The sequence below is a fragment of the Hordeum vulgare genome, chromosome 6H, assembly GCF_904849725.1.
Source record: "Hordeum vulgare subsp. vulgare chromosome 6H, MorexV3_pseudomolecules_assembly, whole genome shotgun sequence".
Taxonomy (NCBI): Eukaryota; Viridiplantae; Streptophyta; class Magnoliopsida; order Poales; family Poaceae; genus Hordeum; species Hordeum vulgare.
The window spans coordinates 136,235,389-136,251,306 of record NC_058523.1 but is presented as its reverse complement, the minus strand read 5'-3'; positions in this window follow the sequence as shown (position 1 = coordinate 136,251,306).

Here is a 15,918-nt window from a genome sequence, read left to right as displayed (position 1 = left end):
TGCCCGTAAGTTTGTCTTCTCTTGTGACGAATGCCAAAGAATAGGGAATATCAGTAAGCATCAGGAAATTCCTATGAACTATTCACTTGTCATTGAACCATTTGATGTCTGGGGCTTTGATTATATGGGACCCTTCCCGAGTTCCAATGGGTACACTCACATCTTAGTTGCTGTGGATTACGTCACTAAGTGGGTGGAAGTTATCCCCACTAAAAATGCTGATCACCACACCTCTATTAAGATGCTTAAAGAAGTCATTTTCCCAAGATTTGGAGTCCCTAGATATCTGATGACTGATGGGGTTCACACTTCATTCATGGTGTTTTCTGCAAGATGCTCGCTAAGTATGATGTCAACCACAGAGTTGCATCTCCTTATCATCCTCAGTCTAGTGGTCAAGTGGAGTTGAGTAATAGGGAGATCAAATTGATCTTACAAAAGACCGTCAATAGATCTCAAAAGAATTGGTCTAGCAAACTTGACGATGCACTATGGGCTTATAGGACTGCTTATAAGAATTCCATGGGCATGTCGTCGTATAAAATGGTTTACGGTAAGGCATGTCATTTACCTCTTGAGCTGGAACACAAAGCTTATTGGGCAATCAAAGAGCTCAACTTTGATTTCAAACTTGCCGGTGAGAAGCGGTTGTTTGATATCAGCTCATTAGATGAATGGAGGGCCCAGGCATATGAGAATGCCAAGTTGTTCAAGGAAAAGGTTAAGAGGTGGCACGATAAAAGAATACAAAAACGAGAGTTCAATGTAGGTGATTATGTCCTGATATACAATTCTTGTTTAAGATTCTTCGCAGGCAAGCTTCTCTCTAATGGGAAGGTCCCTACGTTGTCGAGGAAGTATATCGTTCCGGTGCCATCAAAATCAATAACACGGAAGGTAATTTTCCTAGGGTGGTAAACGGGCAAAGAATCAAGCATTACATCTGTGGTACTCCCATAAATGTTGAGACCAATATCATCAATATCATAACTCCATAGGAGTACATAAGGGATGTTTATCAGCCTGTTCCAGACCCTGAAAACCAAGAGGTATCTGTTTCGGTAAGTAATTGGACTCCGAAACTTTTCCAATAGGAATTTTTTTCCGTTTTGGAATTTATGAAAAATTAGAAAAATAAAAAGCAGTCCGGAGAGCGCACGAGGCGGCCACAAGCTTGGTTGTCGCGGCCTCCCCCTGGCCGCGGCAACAGGGCTTGTGGGCAGCTCGTGTGCCTCCCGGACTCCGTTTTCTTGCGGAGCACTCCTTCTGGTCCAGAAAAAATCATTATATATACGCCCGAGGGTTTTGATCTCCGTATCGTGCAGTTTTCCTTTGTTTTCGTTTCGAGCTTGTTTCTGTCGCAGATCTAGACCATCATGACTTCCCCAAAAGCTCCTAAGGACATGATCTTCGAGAAGGTCATCAATCCCTACCTCACGGAAGTGTTGAAACACCCTCAATCTATTAAGATGAGTGAGGGGATGTTGCACATCCGTGATGTTGAGGGGCCTAAGAAGACCGGAAGCATGGAGACGAGGCTCGAAGCAATGGAGAAACAAGTCTTCAAGTGCCAAGGGATGGTGGAGCATGGACTCAACGCCAACCACATGATGATCACGGAATTCACCAGCAATCACAAGATGGATGCCATTGACATTGGGAAGCACCTCTCCAGGCTCTATCACAGGGTTGATCAACTCCAGGGCCAGATCTATGACCTGCACAACCAAAACTGTGAGTATGAGTATAGATTTAAATCAATACGGTTGGCTGCAGATTTGAGGATTCCGGCGACTCGTTCATCCTGCCATGATGGAGCACCTATGCCTTGGAAGACGGAGGATCAGACTACTTCAACAACACCACCACCATCACCACCAAAGGAAGACAACTAAGCATTGGTATGGGCAATCCCCTTGGCTTTTGCCAAGCTTGGGGGAGTTGCCCTGGTATCGTATCACCTTTATATCTTTTGGTTTTACCTTTGTTTTAGTTCTTTCCTTTTCAGTTTTTATTTGTTCTCGTAGTGGAATAAGTCTTTAGTGTTTTAGTTTGAGTCTTTTGCCTTGTGTCTCCCCCGATGTATTCGAGCTTGCGAGCTATATAATAATGAGTATCTTAGTCAAGGGCTTTGTTTTGTGTCGTGATCAAAAGTATGAAAAGAACGATAGCATGAAAGATCATGAGATGATCCTATGGAAAGTGATAGCTTCACATATAACAAGTATGATGATTGAAACTTGTTGAGAGTAGACCAACATAGACCTCAGTCATTGTTGCAATTAATAAGAAGTAATAAGAAAAGAGAGGTTTACATATAAATATATCATCTTAGACAGTTTCTATAATTGTGAGCACTCACCAAACTATTACATGATTAGAAGTAGATGTTGGACAAGGAAGACAACATAATGAATTGTGTTTTCTTGGTTCCAAACAATGTTATATGATTAGAGATCCCTTAGCATGTGACGATTGCTTCCATCTCATATTAGCCAAAACTCCCGCACCAAGTAGAGATACCACTTGTGCATCCATAAACCTTCAACCTAGTTTTGCCATGAGTGTCCACCATACCTACCTATGGATTGAATAAGATCCCTCAAGTAAGTTGTCATCGGTGCAAGCAATAAAAATTGCTCTCTAATATGTATGATCTATTAGTGTGTGGAAAATAAGCTTTGTACGAACCTGTGATGAGGAAGACATAAAAGCGACAGACTGCATAATAAAGTTCTTTATTAGAGGGGGCAATATAAAATGACGCTCCTCCGCACTAAGAGGACACACATCCAAACCTCAAAAGTGCATGACAACCTCTGCTTCCCTCTGCGAAGGGCCTATCTTGTACCTTTACTTTTTGCCCTCGTTAGAGTCATGGTGATCTTCACCAATTCCTTATTTAGCCTTTTTCTTGGTGAACGTCATATGCTTGGGAAAGATCTATATTCATATATCAACTTGGAGCTGAGTACTGATGCTTTGTTATTGTTGACTTTCCCCTTGAGGTAAATAGTTGGGAGGCAAAACTATAAGCCCCTATCTTTCTCTGTGTCCAACTGAAACTTTGATACCATGAGTACCACGTGAGTTGTAATAACTGTGGAAAACAAAAGAGATGATTGAGTATGTGGATTTGCTTTGCAAGCTCTTATTTGACTCGTTGTGATAATATGATAAATTGCAATTGCTTCAATGACTTTGGACGGTTGTTGGCCACTTCTCGGTAAGGTTTTTGTCTCATACTTTGCTTTGTGAAGGAATTGTTACTTTCCCATAAGAATATCTATGATGTATTGCTGTCCTATGTGTGATCATGATGCCCTCATGTCCGTATTTTGTTTTATCGACACCTTCATCCCCAAACATGTGGTCACGTTTTGGGTCTTGGTTTTCGCTTGAGGACAAGCAAGGTCTAAGCTTGGGGGAGTTGATACGTCCATTTTGCATCATGCATTCATGTTGATATTTATCGCTTTATGGACTGTTATTATACTTTGTGGAACCTTACTTATGCCTTTTCTCTCTTATTTTGCAAGGTTTATTTGAAGAGGGAGAATACCGGCAGCTGGAATTCTCGACTGGAAAAGGAGCAAGTCTCAGTCCTCTATTCTGCGCAACTCCAAATGCCCTGAAAATCAACGTGGATTTTTTTTGGATTTTATAAAAAATATTGGGCGAAAGAAGTGTCGGAGGGGAGCAACCAGGGGCCCACAAGCCTGGTTGCCGCGGCCTACCTCCCTGGCCGCGGCAACAGGGCTTGTGGGCACCCTGGTGGCCCACTGCCCCCCCCCCTCTTTTGCTATATGAAGGGTTTTGTCGGGAAAAAACCAGGGTGGAGCTTTTTCGTGGATTCTCCGCCACCACGAGGCGGAACTTGAGCAGATCCAATCTAGAGCTCCGCCAGGACGATCCTGCCGGGGAACTTCCCTCCCGGAGGGGGAAATCGTCGCCATCGTCATCACCAACACTCCTCTCATCGGAGGGGAGGCATCTCCATCAACATCATCATCAGCACCATCTCCTCTCCAAACCCTAGTTCATCTCTTGTAACCAATCTCCGTCTCGCGACTCCGATTGGTACTTGTAAAGTTGCTAGTAGTGTTGATTACTCTTTGTAGTTGATGCTAGTTGGATTACTTGGTGGAAAAGTTTATGTTCAGATCCTTAATGCTATTCATTACACCTGTGATCATGATTTTGATTATGCTTTGTGAGTAGTTACTTTTGTTCCTGAGGACATGGGATAAGTCATGCTAATAATAGTCATGTGAATTTGGTATTCGTTCGGTATTTTGATATGATGTATGTAGTTTTTCCTCTAGTGGTGTTATGTGAACGTCGACTACATAACACTTCACCTATTTGGGCCAATAGGAAGGCATTCGGGAGTAGTAAGTAGATGATGGGTTGCTAGAGTGACAGAAGCTTAAACCCAAGTCTATGCGTTGCTACGTATGGGGCTGATTTGGATCCACTAATTTAATGCTATGGTTAGACGTTGTCTTAATTCTTATTTCGTAGTTGTGGATGCTTGCGAGAGGGGTTAATCATAAGTGGGATGCTTGTCCAAGTAAGGGAAGTACCCAAGTGCTGGTCCACCCACATATCAAACTATCAAAGTAACGAACGCGGATCATATGAACATGATGAAACTAGCATGACAAAAATTCCCGTGTGTCCTCGGGAGCGTTTTCCTCTTATAAGACTTTGTTCAGGCTTGTCCCTTGCTAAAAAGGGATTGGGCCACTTGCTGCACCGTTGCTACTACTTGTTACTTGTCACTTTTCGCTTGCTACGTTTCACCTCACTACACCATCACTTGTTACCGCTAGTTTCAGTGCTTGCAGTTATTACCTTGGAAAAAACAGTTTATCAGAGCCTTCTCCTCCTCATTGGGTTCGACGCTCTTACTTATCGAAAGGACTACGATTGATCCCCTATACTTGTTGGTCATCAGACTCCGTTTAATATTCTTCTCTGAAAAAGGTCAAAAACACGGAAAAAACAGAAACTGGCACTTGGCACTAGGTTAATAGGTTAGTCCCAAAAAGATATGAAACAACATATTTATGCATATAAAACATCGAAAGTTGACAAGATAATAGCATGGAACCATCAAAAATTATAGATACGTTGGACACGTATCAAGCATCCCCAAGCTTAACTCCTGCTCGTCCTTGAGTAGGGAAGTGATAAAGACCGAATTTTTGATGTGGAATGCTACCTAACGTATTTGTTCTTTGTAACTTCTTTATTGTGAGCACCAAACTCGTAACTCAGATATTCACCTCCTCGATCAGATATAGGAACTTGTTCTTCTTGTTACGATGATTTTCAACTTCACTCTAAAATTGTTTGAACTTTTCAAACGTTTCAGACTTGTGCTTCGTCAAGTAGATATAGCCATACCTACTCAAATCATTAGTGAAGGTGAGAAAACAATGATATCCGCCACGCACCTCTATGCTCATTGGTCCACACACATCTGTATGTATGATCTCCAACAAGTCACTTGCACGCTCCATTGTTCCAGGGAATGGAGTCTTAGTCATCTTGCCCATGAGACATGGTTCGCATGTGTAAAGTGATTCAAAATCAAGTGACTCCAAAAGTCCATCAGCATGGAGTTTCTCCGTACACTTAATACCAATATGACCTAAGCGGAAGTGCCACAAGAAAGTGGCGCTATAATTGTTAACTCTACATCTTTTGGTCTCAATGTTATGGATATGAGTGTCATCACAATCGAGATTCAATATGAACAAACCCCTCACATTGGGTGCATGACCATAAAAGATATTACTCATATAAATAGAACAACCATTATTCTCTGACTTAAATGAGTAACCGTCTCGCAATAAAGAAGATCCAGATATAATGTTCATGCTCAACGTAGGCACTAAATAACAATTATTTCAGTTCATCACTAATCCCGATGGTAACTGAAGTGAGACCGTGCCGACGACGACCGCATAAACCTTGGAACCATTTCCCACGCGCATCGTCACTTCATCCTTCGTCAGCCTTCATTTATTCCGCAGTTCCTATTTCGAGTTGAAAATGTGAGCAACAGAATCGGTATCAAATACCCAAGCACTACTACGAGAGGTGGTGAGGTACACATCAATAACATGTATATCATATATACCTTGTTTGGCGTTGGCCTCCTTCTTATCGGTCACATACTTGGGGCAGTTGCGCTTGATCAGTCCCCTTGCAATAATAATACTCAGTTTTCGGCTTAGGTCCATCCTTGGGTTTCTTCGTCGGAGGGGAAACAGCTTTGCCACTCTTCTTGGAGTTACCCTTCTTGCCTTTGTCGTTTTTCTTGAAACTAGTGATCTTATTGACCATCAACACTTGATGTTCTTTCTGGATTTGTGACTCAGTGACTTTCAGCATCGCAAATAACTCCCCGGGTGACTTATTCATCCCTTGCATGTTATAGTTCAACACAAAGCTCTTATAGCAAGGTGGGAGTGATTGAAGAATTCTGTCAATGATAGCTTCTTGTGGGAGTTCAATCCCCAGCTCAACTAGACGGTTAGAGTACTCAGACATCCTGAGCACGTGTTCACTGACAGACGAATTCTCCTCTATTTTGCAAGCATAGAACTTATCGGAGGTCTCATACCTCTCGATCTGGGCATTTTTCTCAAAGATAAACTTCAACTCTTCGAATATCTCATATGCTCCATGACGTTCAAAACGTATTTGAAGTCCCGGTTCTAAGCCATACAAAACTGCACATTGAACTAGTGAGTAGTCATCCTTACGCGCTTGCCAAGCGTTCAAAACATCTTGGTCTGCCGTAGCGGGTGGTGCATTACCTAGCGCAGCATCAAGCACATATAGCTTTTGGCCAGCTTGGAGGATAAGCCTCAGATTTCGAGCCCAGTCGACAAAGTTGCTTCCATCATATTTCAGCTTAGCTTTCTCTAGGAACGTATTAAAATTCAGGGTTGCTACTACCTGAGCCATTGATCTACAACATAAAATTTTGCAAATATTAATTAGACTATGTTCAAGACATTTGAGTTTAGCTAATCATATTACTAATAAATTCCCACTCAAATAGACATCCCTCTAGTTATTCGAGTGTCGCATGATCCAAATTCACTAACTCAAGTCCGATCATCATGTGAAGTTGAGTATAGTTTCAGTGGTGAACATCTCCATGTTGATCATATCAACTATATGAGTCATGCTCGAACTTTCGGTCTCTTTCGTTCCGAGGCCATGTATGTACATGCTAGGCTCGTCAAGTTTAACCCGAGTGTTCCGCGTGTGCAACTGTTTTGCACCCGTTGTATGTGAACGTTGAGTCTGTCATACCCGAGCATCACATGGTGTCTCGACACGACGAACTGTCGCAACGGTGCACAGTCGGGGAGAACACAATTTTATCTTGAAATTTTAGTGAGGGATCACCTTATAATGCTACCGTCGTTGTAAGCAAAATAAGGTGCATAAAAGGATTAACATCACATGCAAATCATAAGTGACATGATATGGCCATGAACTTGTGCTTCTTGATCTCCATCACCAAAGCACCAGCATGATATCGATCGTCACCAGCGCCGCACCATGATCTCCATCATCGTGCCGCCATCAAGGTTGTCGCGCTATCTATTCTATTACTACTAAAGCTACAACCTAGCGATATAGTAAAAGCATCTGCAAGCACAAACATTAGTTTAAAGACAACCCTATGGCTCCTGTCGCTTGCTGTAGCATCGACGTGCAAGTCGATATTTAACTATTACAACATGATCATCTCATACATCCAATATATCATATAATGTCTTTTGCCATATCAGATCACATGCATACCCTGCAAAAACAAGTTAGACGTCCTCTAATTTGTTATTGCATGTTTTATGTGGCTGCTATGGGTATCTAGCATGAGCGTATCTTACTTACGCAAAGCCAGAATGGCGATATGCAAATTGCTATTTAAGCTTCTCCAAGGACCGCCTCGGTCAAATCCGATTCAACTAAAGTTGAAGAAACAGACACCCGCCAGTCATCTTTATGCAACAAGTTGCATATCAGCCGATGAACCCGGTCTCTTGTAAGCGTACGAGTAAAGTTTGTCTGGGCCGCTTCAATACAACAATACCGCCGAATCAAGAAAAGACTAAGGAGGGCAGAAAATTCAACATCACCGCCCACAAACTCTTTTGTGTTCTACTCAAGATATCATCTATGCATGAACATAGCTCGTGATGCCACTCATGGGGAACGTTGCATGGGAAACAAAAAAAATTCCTACGCACACGAAGACCTATCATGGTGATGATCATCTACGAGAGGGAGATCGGATCCACATACCCTTGTAGATCATTAAGCAGGAAGCGTTAAGAAACGCGGTTGATGTAGTGGAACGTCTTCGCGATGCAAATCACCGCCGTCCCACGATCTAGCACCGAACGAACGGCACCTCCGCGTTCAGCACACGTACAACTCGATGACAATCTCCGCCTTCTTGATCCAGCAAGAGAGACAAAGAGGTAGTTGAATTCTCCGGCAGCACGACGGCGTGGCGGTGATGATGGCGGAGCTATTCTGGCAGGGCTTTGCCGTGTCGTACCGATCTAGCTATGAGGTGTCACGAAGTAGTGGAGGGAGAGAGATTTGCACAAAGGCTCGAGTTCCAAAAACCCTAAAACCCTCAACTATATATAGGAGGAACCAAGGGGTGGTTAGCTTGCCTCCTACTCCAAGGAGGAGCTTTGGCCAAGGCAAGGAGAACCAATCCTCCTCCAATTAGGTTTGGTGGAGGACTCCTTCCTATCTTGTCCATCTCCTTCTTTGTTTTTTTCTGTTCCCTCTTTATTATTGCTTTGGCTGAAATAGCCTTATTGGGATGGCCTCACCAGCCAACTAAGGGCTGGTGTGCCACCCGTGAGCCTATTCGGTTCTCTCCCGGGTGGGTGGCCCCTCCCAGTAAAACCCCGGAACCCATTCGTCGCTCCTGGTACTTTACCGGTAATGCCCGAAATCTTTCCAGAAGCCAAATGCAACAATCCTATATATCAATCTTCGTTTCCACACCATTACGGAGACACTCGTGACGTCCGGGATCTCATCCGGGACTCCGAACAACATTCAATTACCAACATAAATAATTCAACTATACCGAAAACGTCACTGAACCTTAAGTGTGCAGACCATGCAGGTTCGAGAACTATGTAAATATGACCGAGACACTCACCGGTCAATATCCAATAGCGGGACCTAGACGTCCATATTGGATCCTACATATTCTACGAAGATCTTATCGGTTGAACCTCTATGTCAAGGATTCACACAATCCCATATATCATTCCATTTGTCCTTCGGTATGTTACTTGCCCCAGACTCGATCATCGGTATCACCATACATATTTCAATCTCGTTACCGGCAAGTCTCTTTACTCGTTCCATAATACAAGATCCCGTGAATAACTCTTTAGTCACAGTGCTTGCAAGGCTTGTTTGTGATGTTGTATTACCGAGTGGGCCCCGAGATACCTCTTCGTCACATGGAGCGACAAATCCCAGTCTTGATCCATGCTAACTCAACGAACACCTTCGGAGATGCCTGTAAAGTACCTTTATAGTCACCCAGTAATGTTGTGATGTTTTATACACACAAGGCATTCCTTCGATGTCAGTGAGTTACATGATCTCATGGTCATAGGAGTGCATACTTGACATGCAGAAAACAATAGCAACAAAATGACACGGTCATATGCCACGTTTATAGTTTGGGTCTTGTCCATCACATCATTCTCCTAATGATGTGATCTCGTCATCTAGTGACAACACTTGTCTATGGCTAAGAAACCTTAACCATCCTTGACCAACAGGCTAGTCAACTAGAGGATCACTAGGGACATTGTTTTGTCTATATATCCACACATGCATTTATGTTTCCATTCAATACAATTATAGCATGGATAATAAACGATTATCTTGAAACAGAAAATATAATAATAACTATTTTATTATTGCCTCTAGGGCATATTTCCAACAGATCTAGTGCCCCTTAGTGATTTTGGTGGTTTGAAGACTTATAGGTTAAGAGATTGATATGTTTGTAAGTGTACACATGCTTTATAAGTCGCTGAGGAGTTTGAGTTATTCGATGAATATCGACCCCTAAAAATGTATGTCTTCGGGTGAAGACTTTGGACCTTACTTGAAGACTTTGATCGCGAAGAAATGAAATTGATATTCCTCATGAAAATATTGAAGATGAGGAATTCGGTGTGTCCCGAAGAAAATACACTGAAGACTTTGAAGCTTGAAGATTTACTCTTTCTGTTTCATTTTCTTTATACTTGGGTCATAGGGACACCGTACTATTAAAGGGGGTCGAGCTAAAACTATGGAATGAATTTCCTCATGATGCTCAACCCAAACCTACATCTACCAAATCCTCAAAGTGAGGAGCACGAGAGACATGAGGACTTTCACAGTTGAAAGTTCCGACCATTTCTGCGCCATGCGCCACCTTTCCCAGATCTTATCCACCCAACGGTCACATTATTAAAGGGCATTTATGTCAAATCATGTCGGGATGCTCCCAGGCTATAAATAGTCGCCCCCACAAGCACTGGCTGGTTGGCTGCTCCGAGAGAAACTGACACTAGTCATTTAGAGCAACCTAAATTCCTTAGAGCCTTTGAGTGAAAATCATCAAGTGAGGAAAATACCCCAAACTCCCAAACCCAAACCAAAACCCAAGTGATTGAGCATCACTGAAGAAGTTATTACTGTGTGGAACCGACGCTTGTTACCTTTGAGGACTGTGCATCCTCCAGACGGCTAGGAGTCATGGTCTAGAGCATCCAGCAGTCAATTGTGGATCGTCGGGTGACCAACTTTGTGAGCGTTTGGAATTCTGCTCTGAAGACTTACCACGAGTGTTAGGCGAGGATTGTGTGTCCTTAGCTCAAGGAGAATACGGTAGGGACTCTATGTCCTTTGGTTTCAGTATCAAGCCGCTCTAAACCAGACGTACAACTACCACAGCAATTGGAACTGGGTCATCAACAATTGTCTTCATCGAGCTACTAGTTCTATTTCCTCAACTATCTTCATTTCATCAATTGCATGTTGAAGACTTTCATCTATATTGTTTGAAGAATTTGACTGAAGACTTTCTCTGAATTCCTCACCTCAAATTCTTCCCCTGATTTAATGTTCACCTGCTTATACTGTACTTGTGACCTGTGCAAACCGATTCTTTGAAATCACGCTAAGTACTTTGCTATAGTCGTTTTTGCACTTCTGACTTAGTACTATTTTCTCTGCACTCAGTTCACGACTGAGGACTTTCCTCACTAGGATTTTCCTTAGTGATGAAATTGTAAAAATCGCCTATTCACCCCCGTCTAGTCGATATAACGCACTTTCAGTCATGCACATGCAAAAGGGCACGGATCCATATGTTAGAGCAGTGGTTGTGATAGGTGTTCCGCGCGCAACGAGTTAGGAATAGCCATATTCATCATGGGCTTCTTCTTCATCATCTAGAAGCTGAATACGAGCACAATGTCTAGTACATGCACCATGGTTAGGAAGCAAAATAGGAGAATATGCAACATCTACAAATTGTTCACACAAAACAAGAGATGACAGAGTAGAATGTGCTAAAGATTATGACTCAGAAAAATGAGAGAAAGGATAGTGGTTCTCATCAAAGATAACATCACGGGATATGTAAACACGATTTGAGAGAACATGGAGACACTTGTATCCTTTATGCAAAGATCTATACCCAAGAAAGACACATTTTTAGAACGAAACTGCAAATTGTGATTGTTGTATGGTCGAGGATGCGGCCAACACGCACAACAAAACACTTTGAGATATGTATGACATGGAAACAACATGTGAATAGACTCAGAGATATGTCTCAAGAGGTCTATATGTTGTGGCATCCCGGCTCAGAGGAAACCAGAACGCCCCGTATTCCAGCCGAGGGACAAGTCTTCTGGAATACAACATCGTTGGCATAGAACAAATCAGCTCTTTATTACTATGGAAAAGGTTGCAAGGGTACTTGGATTACATCGCCACGGCGATACTACGCCTGCCTAGGGTAATTATATGCTAGCAACGGAACAATGACGGTGGTGATGGACTCCACTCCGCAGGGACTCTGGCTGGAACGTGTATCCTAGCTCGCAAACTCGGGATCCTCGACAAGCAAGCAATCATGGCATGACCTGCAAACTGGCATGACACGCCAGGTGAGTACTTTGAATGTACTCGCAAGCTCACAACAAACATCAGCATTAAGGCAAGACAACATCATAGCAATCAAGATTAGGTAAAGATTCATCATTACCCAAGGGATAGTTGAAAATAACTATACTATGCTACTCTCACCGTACTCTTGTGACCAACTCGTGATCTCACCAAGACCCTTCAGCGAATATCCTCAAGATGGACACTAAGACTTGTCACTGGCATGATGCTCAACTGTTACCATACTCAGACGAGTCTTGGTGTCCATCTATTATCAATATTATGGTTATGGTTGGGATGTCCAATACCGTGGACGCGGCTATTCGAATAGATTTGACACTCTACAGAGGTTGCACACTTTACCCACACCATGAAGCACCTGGCCTCGTGATCCCATTCGGGTGGACCATCGTTGCTCCAATGAAACATGTCTGACCCGTGACTCTCCCATCGTACCACCGGCATTCATCCTCCCCCGAAGTCCTGCCCTGGTGAAAGGATCGATATGGTTGGCTAGAGGGGGGGTGAATAGACAACGACCACTTTTTAATTAATCTTAACAAGTTAAGGTAAACACTATACGGGTTCACAAATAATATGACAATGAGGTGAACCCTATAGAAGCTAACAACAAGAGCTATTAAGACAAGTAAGATATAGTCACAAGCATAAGCAAATACAAAGTAAAGGTTAGAGATAACCACAAGTGGAACCGATGGAGACGAGGATGTGGTACCGAAGTTCCTTCCCTTTGACAGGAAGTACGTCTCCGTTGGAGCGGTGTGGAGGCACAATGCTCCCCAAAAAGCCACTAAGGCCACCGTATTCTCCTCACGCCCTCGCACGATGCAAGGTACCGTGATTCCACTATAGGTGCCCTTGAAGGCGGCGACCGAACCTTTACAAACAAGGTTGGGGCAACTCCACACAAAGCTTGGAGGCTCCCAACTAAACCACGAAGCTTCACCACAATGGAATATGGCTTCGAGGTGACCTCAACCGTCTAGGATGCTCAAACACCCAAGAGTAACAAGATCCGCAAGGGATTGGTGGGGGAATCAACTTTTCTCTTAGTGGAAGTGTGGATCTAGGCCTTCTCAACCAATCCCTAAAGAATCAACAAGTTTGATTGGCTAGGGAGAGAGATCACGCACTTTAGAGCTTGTGGAGCAACAATGGAGCTTAGAGAGGTAAGAGATAGGGTTCCTCAGCTAGAAGAACCCTTTATATAGTGGGGGGGAAATCAGACCGGTTTCCCACTCTCTGCCCGAGTACCAGCAGTACTACCGCTGTGCCGGAGCGGTACTACCGCTGCCTGGCGGTACTACCGCTGGCTGCAGCGGTACTACCGCTGGGCCTCCAGCGGTACTACCGCTGGCCCCTTGGTAGTGCACAAGCACTACTACCGCCGGGAAAGTCTTCGCAAAAGGGTCCGTCCACGAACTACCGCTAGGTAGGTGGAACAAAACACCTGGAGCGGTACTACCGCTGGCTAGCGGTACTACCGCTGGCTAGCGGTACTACCGCTGGATGCAGCGGTACTACCGCTGGCACCAGCGGTACTACCGCTGGGACCATTTTGCAGAGATAATCGAGACGAATAGGCGAGGGCCGCTCCAAAAGGTAAGGAAAGGGAGAATGTGAAGTGTGCGTCTGTAAAGATAGATTCCACCCAAACCTTTCCACTATGGATCCCCTCTTAATAGTACGGCTTTCCTATGACTCAAATAAAGAGAATCGTAGAGAGCGCCATGCTTCCGTTCCAGAAGAGAGGAGATGTGTCGTCTTGTGCCGTTGACGAGAGTTACCTGAAACCTTGACACACACGATTAGTCCTGTACGGTACTGTCATCAATCACCAAAATTACTTAGGCATAAACTATGCCTCAACAATCTCCCCCTTTTTGGTGGATTGATGACAATACCGGATTTGCACAGAGAATAATATGAGAACAAAAAGATAGAGATATATGACAATACGGGACATATGACTCACAGCATATGATGGAAATAAATCTCACATAAGATCATGTCTCACACAAGATAGCAAACGAGAATCAAACCAAGTTCAAAGCAAACCATACGAGATAAAGCAAAGCAACGCAAAGTTCGAAATGAAAGCAAATCCTAGACTCCCTCCCCCTTTGGCACAAGACACCAAAAAGGGGCACACCTAATGCCACAGGTAACTACTCCTCGTCTTCAGGATCACCAGACTCGTCTGTCCCCTCCTGGTCGGTCTGCTCCTCCCCTTCTGCCTCATCGCCAGACCACTGGTACCCCTGAGCCTGCATCCAAGTGGCCTCAGGAGTGATGTCGTCCTCTGAGCCGCTGGAGATGTCCACATCCAAGGTCCTGAGAACACGCTTATGCCTCTGGCGGCTCTGCTTCTGAGCCACATGTGTTTGGTACTGTCCCTTGGCCTGCATACAGAAAAGTGTCTTCATCTTTTCCTCTAGTTTGATAGCCCAAGATGGCATGGCAGACGAGCGGGACTGAGAGGCAGTTCCTCTGTCAGCAGCGGTCTCTGTATCTGTATCCATGTGCTGAGAGGATGTAGATGGGTTGGCCCACTTGTCCTTGACGCGAAGCCTGATCGGGTCATGCACAATGTAATCAGACTGTGCGTAGAGCACCTCATCCTGAAAAGCCTGTTCCCACTTATGGCAAATGTATGCGAACAGGTAAGGCCCGTAGATAGGAACCTTACGATTGATGATGCAGTTCCAGAGCTCTGTGAACATCACATCTGAAATATCTAGCTGTGCAGACTCCTGAGACATAGCCTCCTCACACAGTAACAGCATCTCAGCCAAGTATCCATGGACCTCATCAAAGTTACCACTCCGAGGGAAGAGGGTGTTGTGAAAGATCCGATGCATGATGTTCAGGTGCTTGGGAAGCACCCCCTTCCTCAGATACAGTCACTGCAGTCTGTCCTTTGCGGGGGCCCTATAGGTGGGGGCTGTAGCATGAGGACGCAGCCCAAGAGGAGTGTCAGCACCCTGAAAGTCAATGTGAAGGAACTGCATGAACTCAGTCCAGGAACCGGTCATCTTCTTCGACCCAGTCATCCAGATCATGGAACGCTGTGCATCAGGAGAGAAATGGACTGTGACATAAAACTGAGCCACTGCAGTGGGATCAAAGTCCGTCTTTAAGGTGATGATGTCTTTGATGCCCAGTTTGTCAACCAGAGAGAGGGCATCACCAAAGTAGTCCATGTTCCGCTGAAGATGTGCCAGATCAATCCACTGAACAGAGACATGGTTCTTCTTGAAGGAAGCAATCACATCCCGATAGATCCTGCACTGGTCCTTTGCCCAGACATTTTCAACCCCATCGATCACTTCCCTCTCCTTGAGATAGGGGTTCTTGGTGCGAAATTGCAGAAAGTCCTTGGGGGACATTGTACGGATATTGACCCTCTTGTCCTTGTGAGCGACCTTCTTGAAGGACTTCTTCTTGGGAGGCAGACCAGACGTGGCAGACCCCTCGGGCGCCTCTGTGTTGCGAAATTGTTTGGACACTGTGTCCCGTGGGGGGTTCGAACGGCGAGCAGAGCCACCTGTGACACAGACCACAAAGCGAAAAAGAGGCGACAAGAAAAGTCAAGGCAATGAATCTTGAAAACGCAGAAAAAGTAAACATGCATTGCCAAGCATAAAACAC